Raw genomic sequence first — 15,476 nt, 5'->3', positions numbered from 1 at the left:
GCTGATTATAAAATTAATATGTGCCCGCTGTAAAAAATGCAGACACTACAGAGAAACATGAAGAAGAGAATAGAAAGCAACCTCGTCAACCAGAGTAACTTCTATTTTGGTGTATTATCTTTCCAGAACTTTCTTCCATACACACACACACATACATATGCACATTCTCTCTCTCTCTCTCTCTGATCCCCTCCTCATCTTCTTTATTCCTCCTTTAGACTCTTAAGATCAGTCACCTTGGCTGTTTCATGTCCACACGGCTAAACGTGGCTAACTTACAGCTCTCATGTCTCCACCTGCTCAGCTTAACCGACCAGCAGACTCACCAGCCTCTCTGAAGTCCGTTTCAAATCCCAGATGGAGAGGATCTGATGTGCTCCATCAGTTATGGCATGGCTGTGGGGTCACATAGACTCCGGCAATACACACACAATAAATCCCCTTGTTGGAGGCAGGGAGGAGATAGACGGGGTCTGGTGGCAGCTCGCAGGGAAGAGCCCTTCGCTGGCACTCCAAACAGGATCTAATACATTTTAACTAGTGCTGGCTCCTGTCCTGCTCCCACAGGGAGGAATTGGCTTACACCAGTCCTTCAACTAGTGAGTAGCTGACAAAAGTCTGAGATCAGGGGCTGTTCTTCCAAACTCTGGGATCGTTCTCTCCTATCAGCCATACCTCTGTCACGAGAGTATTATAAAGTCATACTACAAATAAGAATGTGAGAATATGAAGAAAGATCATTGAGCATTCATACAGCATTTTACATGTCATTTCAAGGGGTTCAAAGACCCGTTTAACCTTGAACTTCAGTCCATGGATCCAATATTAAGGGCCCCTATTCTAGAGGAAAATAATACCCATCTACTTAAAATATTCATCAATTTCAAACTGAAGTATCCTCTAGCTGCCTTCAGCAGAAGAGAAGATTGTAAATCCACTTGTAAGTTGTTGACAATCCGGGCTCACCAGCTGCAAGCTTTGTATCTTCTGTTGGTCCTGATGCAGAAGCCCCAGTTCCTGCATCCTCAGCCATGGATGTCACCAGAAGTCAGTGGCCTGCATGTGGCGGGACAGGCTTCCAACAGCATCAGAGAGGGTAGCTGCCTTTGGATCATGGGCATCATATCTGTCTTAGCCTTCTCTTCCCCCTCTCTCCTTCTCTTCTCCTTCTCCGCATTATCTACCTCTAAAGTTTCTGTCATTTTTTCTCTGCCTCTCTCCTTTCTTTTTCCTTCATTTATGTTTCTTTTATTTCTTTTCTCATTTGAACACTCTTAGTATACATTTAGCATCCCTTTATGAATCGCTTTTTCTGACATCAAGAAGAGCTGATAGGGTAGACAAAGCCCCATTACAATAATGGATGAAGAATCCATCTAATCTGTCTTTCGCTGTGAGACCCAAAGTTCAATGTCCTGGGTTCAAGCCCAGTCTCTGACACTCACTAGCTGTATATCTTCTCTCGTGTTCTTCACCTCAGTCAGACTAGTTTCCCATCTGTAAAATGGGAGTGAAAAATACTTGTACTTCACATGGATGGCAGGAAGTTTTTGAATGAAATAATGCATGACTTAGCTGCCACCAAATATTAGGAAGGCATAATGCTGAAGAGATATCTGACTTATTCCAGATAGATCCAGAAGGAAGAATTAGCACTTGTGGGTGAAAATTACAAGAAGGTGGAGTTTGGCTCAATGGGAAGGAAAAATTTCCCAGAGCTCTCCAACAATGGGCTAGGTCATTGCAGGATACACTAAACTCTCTCTCGCTGGAAGTATCCAAGACAAGGCACAAAAACCAACGTTCTTGGATATTATGAAGGGAGTTCTAGACACTGTGTACAAGTGCTGACTTCTGATGCTCATTTTAGATCTTGTATTCTTGGTGTCTCAATGCTCTTGGATCTTCATATTACACTCCTTATTTTCAGTTTTCTTTTCCAGGATCATAACTGCTACTTAACTTCACAGACCAATTTGGGGAGGCGGCTGATCTAGAGGTTAAAGCCATTAGAATGTCTGAATTTGGAAACGTTATTCTCTAACAGTAAGGAAGTTGCCTCACTTTTTTGGGGTTTAGTTTACTCAGATTAACAAAGGACAAACATGGTCCACTTTACCTCCCTATCCCCTCCCATCCTATCAAGGTGAAGTGAGGAATGTTCTGGTAGTGAAGGGTTGGCTGACCGCTGTGATGGGTAGAGGTGTGCATACCCGGAAGTGCATCCAGGCCAGGGAAGAAGTGCACTATGTGACGCAGGGAGGAGGCATTCAAGGCTCCATCAGAGGAAAAGCAGAAGGGAGGGAAAAAAAGCTAGAAACCACATGGGCCAAGGATAAAACAGACCTTCCACTGATGGTAGGACAGGCAGAAGCCAACTGTAGAGAGAAGACTTGCCCGACGGGAAGTTTTAGGCAGTTTTCGTGAGTGTGTGATGTAAACACCCTCTTCCTCTTGCCTTGCGGAGTTTTCAGTAAAATCTATGCAGCCCTCTAATGCTTTTGTGGCAGGTGGCTGGGTTCTGCACCAATATTGGCATCGGTTAAAAACAGAGAAGCCCTATGGGGCAAGCTGACTTCTGAGTTACACCTGTCAAATGAGGAGAATAGATGGTGCCTCACTGAGAGATTGCAAAGGGTGAATGCAGACCACATCTGACACACAGTAGGCCCTGCATAAATGCTCCTTGAGTGTATAAATTCCCCCTGGAATATGAATACTATCTTTTCCAGTTGCATTTTTCTTTCTGAGAAATGACCAGAAACTTGGGTTTTTCTGAACATTGGGTTCCACGTCTTCTTTGGCCTGGTGAGCGAGTCGGGAATGGCCCCAGCACGCTGGAGAGCTCTCATTACTTCTCTTGATCTTTATTCCCACTCCTATTGCTCTAAGCCTCAAGCTCGTTTTGGCAACTTGGACCTTTCTCTGCCTGAAATCCAATCCTCTGGAGCATTTTCTCAAAGGAGAGAGGCACCATTAAAGTTATTGAATGGAAATGTCCAGCTCTGAGAGGCATTTTTTTGGAAGGTAAGAAGACCGTGATGTCTTTTACTGGGGTAATTTTCCCTCCCTTCTTTCTAGAAATCCTGTGGTATGTCTGGATGTATCTCTCTCTTTGATTGTTTTTCTGAGGCAATAAATGGTAAATAGATTAATTGATGACCAAAACATTTTACTCTATTCTAAGGTATTCTTTTCTGTGAACGACTTTAACAGACTAATAGACACAAGTTTTGTCTTTAAAAGGATTTTTTTTTTTTGGAGGATCCCATGGATAAAGCAATGTTGAAATTCACCAACGCTACTATCTTTTACTTCCTCTACTCATGACTAAAATATATTGACTCCTTGTGTCAGGAGAAAATACAAGTTACCAAGAGATAGGATAAGGAGCCATCTTCCAGGACTAGTGGTACGGAAAACACTGGCCTCAAATTAATTTGAAGACCAGATTATGTCTTTAGCTTAGGTGACGATAGGTGAGGATGGAGGAGAAAAAAAATGATGGCTATGGATATACTACCCATGAGCTAATGTTGTCTCACTTCTTATCCCAACAGAGCAGAACTCACTAAATGAGGTCTCCTGTCTCCATTGCTGACATCCAAGGGTGTCTTTGCTCCAATATGTGGGTTAATTTTTTTTTTATTTTTATTTTTATTTATTTATTTTTCCCCCACAGCCCCAGTAGATAGTTGTGTGTCATAGCTGCACATCCTTCTAGATGCTGTATGTGGGACGCGGCCTCAGCATGGTGGGAGAAGCAGTGTGTTGGTGCGCGCCCGGCATCCGACCCGGGCCGCCAGTAGCGGAGCACGCGCACTTAACCGCTAAGCCACGGGGCAGGCCCTGTGGGTTAATTCTTGACTGAACACCATGGAAGACCTAAGCTGGTAAGTAGTTGAAAACCTCTTTACATGGCATTTTGAAATCTAGATTTTGGGAATTGGGGAGCCAACTGCAGAGAGAGAAGCAACCCCAGGAAGCTTTTGCCTATATTGGCTGCCACCAGGAATCTAAAGTATTGTCTACCAGACAACAGAGAAATCAGCTCAGCAAGAAAATCAGGTTGTTAGGTACAAAAACAATCAGTCAGAAATAATAATACATATTAAATAACAATATAAAAAGTATATCATTAATAGTAATAGTATTAATAATAATTACTACCATTATCAAGAGAATATTTAACATATACCTGAATTTGACTATAATAAAAATAACTGATAGCATATAGTGAGCACCTAGCGTGTTAACTCTTCTAAGACCTTGGCATATATTAAATCATTTAGTCCTCACAATAATCCCTTGTGGTAGGTACAAGTAAAATGTCCCCATTTTATAGATGTGGAAACCGAGGCACAGAAAGGCTAAAAAGGAGATGTGGTCAATATCTGATTTAATCCTGATTGTGATCCCTTGAGACAAGTAGTGTAACTCCTGCTTTACACACAGAGAAACAGGCTGTGTAATTTGCTGAAACTCATATAGGTAAAAAGTGACAGAGGTGGGGTTTGAACTCAGGTCTATAAGGGCACTGCTAACATGGAACCATCTCGCCTCCTAGGCTAGCCTGGCATCTGTAGACACACAATGGGCTGGCTGAACATGTTATTCATTCTTTAAATTTCCTCCCCTTATTGCAGGCTGATCTTGAGAGAAAATGTCTGATGTGATTGAAGAGAATTGGAGGGAGTTTTAGGACCATGAGCATCTGCTGCTTCAAATGACCTGGAATTGGGGCTGGCAAAGGAAACGAGGTCAAATTTCACCCTCCTAGGATTCCACTCTTCTAGCTCCTTCTTCTCTTGCTCATCTTCCTTCCTGTACCCCTAAAAAGCCCAAAAGAAGGCAGTTTGATGACGGAGAGATTTCCGAAAAGATATGATGGAGGTCAATGGAGATATGATTAAGCTCAAAGGTGGCCTTTGAAGTTGATGAGGATCCACTAGATACTTAATTGTCCCAGCATTTGTTTTAGAAAAACCCTTCTTTCTCCTGATCTATTCTGCCACCTTTATCACATACTAACCCATTGAAGAACGTCTATTTCTGTGCTCTCTCTTCTGTCCCTTCCATTCTATTGATTCTTCCACCAATATGTACAATTTGATTATTGTAGCTAGAAAATGCTATTATCTGGAAAGGCAAATACTTTCACCTTTGCAAAGAAATTGTTGGCTAATCTCATGCGTTTAGTCATCCAAATGAACTTGAAAACAAACTACTTCGGCACGCTCCCCTCCTTAACTGGCACCTCACAAAAATAACCACTGGGATTTTGTTTTAGAACTGCATTGATCTTAAACAATTGGGAGGAAATGACATCTTTACAATGTTGACTCTCTTCATTTAATCAAGTCTTTTTATACGTTCTTTAGAAATATTTAATAGTTTTCTGCACGTGGGTATTGCACGTTTTGTATTAAGTTTTTCTCTAGACCTTTTATGAAAACTGTTGCTATTTTCGCTGAATCCTTTTCATTTTTCTAACCACTATTTGTTGCTGTTTAAGAAGCTATGGATTGGTGAATGTTTTGTTTGGTATCTGGCAACATAACTGAACTCTTTATTGGGTTTTGATGTTTTTCAATGGTTTCCTTTGTGTTTGCAAGGTAGAAAACTATATCATTTGCAAACGACATTTTTCTCCTTTTCATGTTTATCTATTTATTTCTGTTTTATGAATTCGTGCATTGCCTAGACCTTCCAGGAAAAATGTTAATTGTTAATGGTGGTAGTGAACATCACCATCTTATTTCGATTCCAATAAAAATACTTGCAGTAAGTCACCATTAAATATCACTCTGGATGTGATTTTGAGATAGATAGTCATTAGAATGTTTTCCAAAAAGTCCAACACAGTTATCCTTCTCCTCTGAGTTTTCTGAAAGGTTTTTTGGTGAATGAATGTTGATTTTTTTTTCAAATGACTTTCATGAATCTATTGAGATTATTATACATTTCTACTTTGACTATTAGACAAGCTATTTTATATTATATTCCTAGCATAAGCCCTCCTTGGACATGGCAGATCATCCTGGTAATATACTATTTAGATTAATTAGTGAGGATTTTGGCATTTATGATCCTAGATGAGATTTGTCTGTAGCCTTGTTTTCTGTGCCATTTTTGTCATAGATTGCTGTTACCAGCGTTATGCTGGCTTCAGGTACTGAAGTAAGAAGCAGTTCACTTTTGCCTATGTTCTGGAACAAATTCCACGGCATGGGAATGACCGCTTTCTTGCTTGATAAAAACTGGCTATTAAAATTGGCTCTTGAATCTTTCTTGGAAGAATGTTGTTAAATATTATTCTCCATGACACTTTCCCTATTCTAGTTTTCTGTTACTTCAGTCAATCTTACATTCCCCAGAATATTAATCATTTTGTTGAGATGTAAATTCAACAGATTTGAATTTGTTGTGTCTATGTTTATCCAGTATACTCTTCATTTTAAAAATAGTCCTTGTGCAAACCATCTATCTGATAAAGTTAATATCCAGAATTTATAAGGAACTCCTATAACTCAATAGCAAAAAAACAATCTAATTGAAAAATGGGCAGAGGAACTGAATAGACATTTCTCCAGAGAAGACATACAAATGGCCAACAGAGATATGAAAAGGTGCTCACCATCACTAATCACCAGGGACATGCAAATCAAAACCACAATGAGGTATCATCTCACACCTGTTAGGATGACTGTTATCAAAAAAAAAAAAAAAGGTAACAAGTGTTGGTGAGGATGTGGAAAAAGGGAACCCTTGTACTCTGTTGGTGGGAATGTAAATTAGTACAGCCACTAGGGAAAAAATTTTAGGGAGGTTCCTCAAAAAATTAAAAATAGAACTATCATATGATCCAGCAATCTCACTTCTGGGTTTATAACCAAAGAAATTGAAATCAGGATCTTGAAGAGATATCTGCGTTTCCATGTTCATTGCAGCATTATTCATAACAGCCAGGACGTAGGAGAATCTAAATGTCCATTGACTGATGAATGGATAAAGAAAATGTGATATTTACATAGAATGGAGTATTATTCAACCTTAAAAAAGAAGAAAATCCTGTCATTTATGACAACATGGATGGACCTGGAGGACATTACGCTAAGTGAAATAAGCTAGACACAGAAGGACAGATGCTACATGATATCACTTATATCAGGAATCTAAATGGTCAAACTCATAGAAGCATACAGTAGAATGGTGGTTGCCAAGGGCTGGGGTGAGAGGGGGAATGGGAAGGTGATGGTCAAAGTTCAGTTTTGTAAGATGAATGAATCCTAGAGATCTACTACGCAACACAGAGCCTATAGTTAAGAATACTTATCGTACACTTAAGAATTTGTGAAGAGGGTAGACCTTATGTTGTTTTCTTATCACACAGACAAAAAAATAATACACAAGTAGGGCGGGAGGAAACTTTTGGAGGTGATGGACACGTTTATGGCATGGATTGTGGTGATGGTTTCACAGGCATATACTTATCTTCAAACTTATCAAGTTGTATACATGAAATACGTACAGCTTTTTATATGTCAATCGTACGTCAATAAAGTGATTTTTTTAAAAGAGTCCTCGTGTCTCTATTTCTCCCTTTCTCTTTTCTAATATTTTTTATAGTTTCTCTATTCTCTCATCTAGATTTATTTTTAAAATATCAACATTATTCAGTACTTAGGACTATCAGTAACAGCTACCAATGTGCCAAGTACTATTCTTAGTGCTTACCTCTATGAACGCATTTGAACCTCATGACAACCTTATAAGTTAGGAGCTATTATTTTCTCCATTTTACAAATGAGGAAATGGAGACCAAGAGAAGTTAAGTGACTTGCCCAAGGTCATCCAACCAACAAGTGATGAAGCTGAAATCCAAACACAGATTTCCCGGCTACAGAGCCTGGGTACGTAGTACGTGACATGCAATGGATCAATGAAGATTTTAAAAGTAAGAAAATAATTTGATCTTATTGAAAAGGAGAGGGGGGGAATAAAATGATAAGCAGCACTGTTAAATAGTTCAATGGCCTGCCTTCCACATCCTTCAGGAGGGTTGATCCAAAGGACTTTCACATTCATTCAACTCACTATTTGATAAATATTTATCAAATCTTTATTATGATTCTAACAAGTATCCCGGCACTAATCTAGGTGTTTGAGATACACCAGGGGAACAAAGAATCAACGGCCCCAGCCCTTGTGAATTTTACCTTTTAGTTAGTGGGATAGGAGCAGGGGGAAAATAGGGATTGCAAAACTTCTTGTCACAAAATATAGTGTATAAAATGGCATTTGGATAAATGGTTAGTTTCTTTCAATTGTATTGCACGTATTTCTAGTCAGTTGTCTTAATTCTATAGATGTTCTCAGTGTACTAATATTCATTAAGTACCTATTACAGGAATTGGGGACCAGGCAAGCACCAGATGAGGGAACCGAGGCCCGGAAGTTTCGATCTGTCCGGTGTCTCGTAGTGAGGAGGTTGTAAACTGGATGTGCACCCTTATCTACATGAGTCTCACAGAGAATTAAACACTGGGTCCTGCAGCACCCAGACAAGGGCCCTGCACAGAGACAGAATCAATCCAAGTTTGTTGAATGAATGAGTGATATCGTGCCAACCTTTCCAGGGAGGTGAACACGGGGAAGATTTTAGAGAAACCCAATCATCAAAAACTCGCTCTGAGAAAAGATGAAATCGACCTCATCGCCCACAGGAAGCAGGGACATTTAGCTGGTACCAGGAGACCTTTAAATAATGACATGCACATTCCGGGCGCTCCAAAATTGAAAGAGACAGGCAACCCAATGGCTTTCCCTGGGCCTCACCTCCCCCTTCATCATCAAGGCAAACTCGGGCTGCAGACGGGACCCGCTGCCTTCAACACGGGCCTCGCATTAGATGTGTGTCAACAGAGATTAACTCAGCCCCACACGCCGCCATTTGCCATTTGTTAGGCCACCTTCACCAACCCCGTAATCTAATCTCGGCTGGAGCAGTGCCTCTTCCAGGTTAAATGTATTAAAGGAGTTGGAGGAAGTGGGCTGCTCAAGGCAGCCTGGCCTCTCTCTTTCTGACAAGCCTGACCCCGCTCCAAACCCCTCTTCCCCAGAGACGCCAGGGGTCAGAACCCCCTTGGTGTAGAAGGGAGCACGAGGCGAACAGAGAGAGATGAGAGGATATTGGAAACATACTCTCCGGGCCTCTGCGCTTTAGAAATCTGAGAAGAACACGAGGCGACAAGTTAAAGCTTTCACTGCTGGAAATATTTTTCCTTTCCAGGTTTCAACAAGAATTTGATAAAGATATTGGTGGGGTTGGAGAGGAGAGAAGGAAGCAGGGAGAGTTTCAAAGCAGATGGTACCTGGAGAAAGGGAAGGATGCTTTATGGGGGACGACTTGCCACGGCCCAGATCCGTTCCTATTACACGCGTTTGTTAATCATGTGATATTTTTTAGGCAAATAAATGTTTCATCAGTAAATCTCACTTTTCTTTTTCCTTTTAGCTCCTTTGAAACCCTGACTCAGTGCAGGGGGCTAGATCTGTGCGGCTTGTTATGGAAACACTCCACTGTACTTTGAATAGGGTTGAAATGGGAGCTTCTCGTTTTTCCTCTGAAGGCACCTGGAACCCTCCCGCTCTTGTGTTTGCTCTTGTGATGTTTCTCCTGCCTCCAAAGCTCTCCCCCATTCATCTCTGCAAATCTGAGTCTTATAAGTTTTCCCTCTCATTTAGTGTCTCTTAAACCCCACTCATTCTAAGCTACCACCATCTCTATAATGGCGCTGAAATGGCTGATTTTTTTAGGATAGTGCAAAGCTAGAAAAGGGCACAGGTTCTAAGAGTCCAGCTCGATGAATTGCCACAAACTGAACACATCGTGTAACCAGCGCCCATGAGAGGAGGAACATCATTAGCTCCCTGTGTTCCCTCTCCCCACCCCCCAGGGCAAATGGCGTCTGGACTTCTAACACCATCAATTCATTTAGCTAAATGGAATTTTAAGGTATTAGCTGTTCTGTATCTGCTTCTTTCACTCAATATGATGTTTGTGAGTGTCCTCCACGATATTGTGAGTAGTTGTAGATTATTCTTTTTAAAATTGCTGCGTAAGATTCATTCTATGAATAGGCCACAATTATTGCTACATTCTACTGTTAATGGGCATTTGTGTAGTTTTCACTTTGGGGCTCTTATAAGTACTACTGCTATGATCTGGACTATTGTCCAGGTCATATCTTTTGGTGAACATATCTTTGCACTGGAGAGTGCTTCTCGAATCACAAAAATCTGATTGCTTCTCTCTTTCCAGTGCTTCTGTGAGTCCTCACGGCCTTTAAGATAAAGGCCAAACTCTTTACCTTCAAGAATCTAGGGAATCTGGCCTCTGCTGATCTCTCCATCCTGAGAACTGGTGTCAGAAGCACAGATGTGTGCAGTGGCCGGGTATATAAATGAGTGAAGCAGGAGACAATAGGGAGGGGTGGGGACTGTGGCAAACTGGAGAGACAAGAAACAGCAACTACTGGGCCCCAGCTGATGGTTGATGTATACAAATGTGGGTCCACTGTGGCCAGATTTTCCTAATTTTAAAAAGAAGTTGGAAGCTTTTATTTTTATGTGAAAGCTGCCTATTTTTAAATGTTAACCATTTCCAAAAATGGTCTTTAAACATTACATGAGTCAAAAAAATACATATGTATGATTTGCCTCTGGCCTCTGGATCAGCAGGTTGGAACCCCTGGCCCTTCCTACCCCTCCAGACTCTTCACTTTTATTCCCCCCTGCACCCTATACTGAACTGCTCACAGTACCTCAAACTCCCTTGTGTTCTCACCCCTGGGCTTCGCACTCTCTATTTCTTCTGCCTGGAACATTTTACCCCTTGTAGACTCTTTAGCTCCCTCCTACTCTTCAGATGGAAGCCCACCTGAATCCTCAAAGTGATTAAAGGGATGCTCTGTGCATTCCCAGGGTGTCCTGCCTCACCCTCATCATTGCACCTAGAACAGTGCCCATCACCTAAATAGGACCAGGTGCAAAGTGCTCCACACATAGTTAGTGAATAAGAAATATCGCTTCTGTAACTCTCCTGGGATTGTATTTACATGTCTGTCTCCCCCATAGGTAACAAAACAGATCCTGTCACTCCCCTGCTTAAAACCTGCTCCAAACTCCTGAACAATTTCAACAACAGAGATTAGACTCTCAAGTGCTTACGGGGGTGACGAGAGTAAGAAATGAGTGAGGCAAGCTAAGGGTAATAACAGGGAGCAGTGGAGACTGCGGTGAGCTGGAGGATTCCCGGGAGATCCTTGGTGGGAGGGAGAGGGTCTTAGTCTTCATTGTCCATCACAGTTCCTGGAACATAGTAGGCCCTCAGTAAATGTATGCTACCTTCTTATTTTTTAAGTTAAGTCTGACCTCTATTTAAGGTCTATCATCTACTTCCTATTTTTTTATTGAGATATAATTGACATATAACATTATATTCATTTCAGATGTACAACATAATGGTTTGTTATGTGTACATATTACAAAATGATCTCCACCATATGTCCAGTTAACATCTATCATCACCACATATGCTACCTTCTTTTTATGGCAAGGAACAAAATCTCACTCTGGGTTTTCGAGGGATTAATGTACCAATTCATGGGTGGGATACAGTGTGTTCCCTGCCTGTACTCTAGCATGTCACATACCAAGGTTAGGGGAATAGGAGGTGCGTTTGGTAACACAACTGAAGGCAGAGAGAGACAGACACCTTTCAGCATAATAATGCGCAGGAGATAGGTTAAGGAGACCTGGAAGCCATTCTTGGAAGGCGATGTTTCGTCACCCCGTGGTCCCATCCGGAGATAAATGGGAAAGACCTGAATTACTGACAACCCACAGCAGGGGCTAAGGAGGTGAGGGGACCCTGGTGAGGTGAGAAAAGGGATGGAGAGGACTGAGAATGGGAAGGGATGGAGGAGAGAGCCCAGAGGTGTGGCCATGAAGCACACGGTGATGGGGGTCTGGGGGGTGCTTTGGAGTAGAGGAGCCAGGGAGGGCTTCTCTGAGGATGTGAATTTTGAACTGAGTGTTAAATAAGATGAGACAGCCGTGTCTTGGGTAAGAACGTCCTGGTAGAGAGAAGATCAAGAGCAAAGACCCTAAGGAGGGAACCGGCCTGGCATGATGGGGGTACAGAAGCAAAGGCCAGCAGAACTGGTCAACCGAGGCTGGGGAGCTGGGGGCAAGGTGACCTCCGAGCCATACTCCAGGGCCAGGTGGGAAGGAGCCCCGGGGCTGTGCTGAGGAGTGTGGGCTCAATTCTAAGTTAGGCAAGAACTTGTTAATTCTGCACCCGAGCTCTCTGGCTCGGTGATGACTCAGCCGCCCTCCTGTTTTTTCTCTCTGATTCTTGGCTTCTGTTCCCAGTACCGTGCTCACGCTCTTTCCCTCAGTCCTGGGGCCCATCCAGCCCAACTGAATCATTCCCTCTGGGGGAGGAGCCCAGCCTTGTGCAAGTTACTAAAGCTCTGTATGTGGTCCTGACGCACATTTAATGCACAGAACCTGTGGATAAAAGACATCTATCTATCTCTGTTATCTATGTACTGATCTATCTATCTATCTATCTATCTGTCTATCTATCTATCTATCTATCTATCTATCTATCTATCATCTATCTATGTATCTATCTATTATCATCTGTCTATTTACCTATTTATCTATATATCCATTTTTAATTAAGAAAAAAAACTCCGGAATATTAAAGAGTATTAAAATGGTATCTTTGTCTCTCTTAATATTGTAACTGAGACTGTAAATTTACAAAAACAACAAAAGATAAAAAAAGAAACAGAGAGGAAGAAAGAATGGGTAAGTCTCACTCAGTAAAATAAAGGCCTCATTTTGTTATCATTCACACTGCAAAGAATAACCAGGTACCTAAATATTCCTCCACATTCATGTAGATTTCCTTAGTAAAAATTCCTAGAATGGAATTTCTTAAACAAGGAGTATTAAGGTTTCAAAGTTTTTGACACATGTTGTCAAATTGCCCCCATAAAGCTGACCCCAATTCAGATCCCCCTCAGTCATGTTTATTTATTTATTTTTTAAAAGACAACTACAAGACGAGAGACACATTGGAAAGAATTTTAGCTACATATGTGTTAAACAAAGGGTTAAGTGCCCTTTTACATAAAGTGTTACAGAATAAGCAAAGCTCAAAACTCAAAAGGAAAATAAAATGGAATAGGGCCATGGACTAATAAATGATAGAGAATGAAAACTTCACTAATGAATATTTAAAAAAAGAATTCACCCACATTAGTTACCAAAGAAACGCCAGCTATAATTGCAGTAACATATTTTACTCTCAAATTTACAATTAAATCCTATTTATCATTCTTGTGAGGGTTTGATGAAACGGACATTCATATAATGCTGATGGGATTCTGGATTGGTGTCGCTTTATGATAGCATTTGACAGTCTGCGTCAAAATCCTTAAAAATATTCATATTCTTTGACTCAATAATTCCACATCTGGGAATTTTTTCTTAAAGAAATAAACATGGACGTGCAGAAATATTTAGCTACCAACTTATTCATTGTACTGTTGAGAATAATAGCCAAAAACAAAGTTGGAACCAAACTAAATATGCAACAAAAATGATTGGTTAAATACACTGTAGACTATTATAGCCTGAGAAAATGACACCGTCTGCAAAACCCAACATACAGAAAACTTAGCATAAAGTGATAGGAAAAGAAGAGCAGTAGGCAAAACTGTGCATCGAGAGTGATCACTCTGTATAACACACAGACACTCCCAGCTTGTGCAATAGTTTTATTTTGGAAAGTCTTGTGCAATTCCAATTTTGCATAAGTCAAAAAAGCTCATTTGTAATCACTGCGTATTTTAAAGTTGCAAAACTTTTGATGGGCCTTTTGTGTGCATGCACGAACTTTCATTCAAATATTTTCCTTTCTATGGTTGGAGTAGCTGGGGTTCACACGAAAGGGAGGGAAGAGTTGTTGCATGCCCCCCACGGTGTCTCACTGAGGGTTGGTTGCTTGAGAAGTACTGGTTAAACCCTTGATGGATGGCTTTGTGCGCAGATGCTGATACTGACCAAACGTTTCTGGCTCCCAATCTTTCCCAAACTTGCGGGAGGCAATCCCTGCCCGACCTGTCATTCGGTGGGGTCATGTGACTAATTCTAGCCAATGAGCAGTGAACAGAAGTGATATGCGTCACTTCCTCACCGGAGCTGGCGTGAGACCCCCCAGAGACCTTTTCCTCCTGCCATTGTGAGCATCAACGTGCCACATGCCAGCTCCTCCATTATCCTTGAAGTGAGGATGACGTGGAGCAGAGCCCTCTGCCAACCGGTGAAGAGCATGTAGCGTGAATAAGAAAGGGGCCCTTGTTATTTTCACCCACTGAGATTCCGGGGATGTTTGTTACCCAGCCCCTTCGCACTCAAAGTGTGACCTGCAGACCAGCTGTGCCACCTCACCTGGGAGCTTCTTAGAAATGCAGCATCTCGGGCTCCCCTCGGACCTACTGAGTCAGAATCTGCACTTTGACACTGTCCCTTAGGTGATCTGTGTGCACGCACGGTAAAGATCTCAGATTGCTGCCATGGCCCATCCTGACTGGTACTCAGGTCAGGGAGGCTGTATAGCACCGAGGTCAAGAACGTGTGTATGAAAGGCTGAGTTCCAGCAGGTAAGTCACTTCACCTCGCTGAGTCTCCGTTTTCTCATTGAGACTGATGTGAGGATTCAATGTAATACAGTCACGCATCTCTTAACAATAGAGATACGTTCTCAGAAATGTACCATTAGGCAATTTTGTCGTCGTTGTTCGAACACAATAGAGTGTACTTACACAAACCTAAGTGGTATAGCTTACCACACAACTAGACCATATGGTACTCGTCTTATGGGACCTTCATCATATATGCGGTCCCTCATTGATTGAAATATTGTTATGCGGTGCATGATGTGAGAGCTGGTGTTATCATCTCAGAAAGGGAATAAATTGCCACATGCCTGGACTGGAAGTGTGGCTTTCTAAAGATCTTTTCCATTACCATTCAGCAAGAACGACATCTTCTAAAGACTCAGCATGGCATTTAATATGAGTTCAGCAAATATTGATCAACTAACCACCCACAGTGAGATTCCTGTCAACCACTTCACCTTCAAACGGTGTGTTTATTTACTTAATTCCTCTTCTATCCTGTTTCTGCAGCCTCCTGGCCTGATTCCCTGATCCTCCAAATGTGAGACCTCCCTAGCCCTGACAGAAGTGTTTGCAAAGGTAAGAACAGCTATTAGTTTTGAATTCTTTTTTGTAGGATTAAGGTTGCCTCTTCAATTATCCTTCTCATGCCTCCATAGGGCCTCCACCTCTGAGAACTATGGTGAGATCCTTCAGGAGAAGGAAACACACATGCAC

This window comes from Diceros bicornis, chromosome 35, assembly GCF_020826845.1.
Source record: "Diceros bicornis minor isolate mBicDic1 chromosome 35, mDicBic1.mat.cur, whole genome shotgun sequence".
In the NCBI taxonomy this organism is placed as follows: domain Eukaryota; kingdom Metazoa; phylum Chordata; class Mammalia; order Perissodactyla; family Rhinocerotidae; genus Diceros; species Diceros bicornis.
This window is presented reverse-complemented; position numbering follows the sequence as displayed.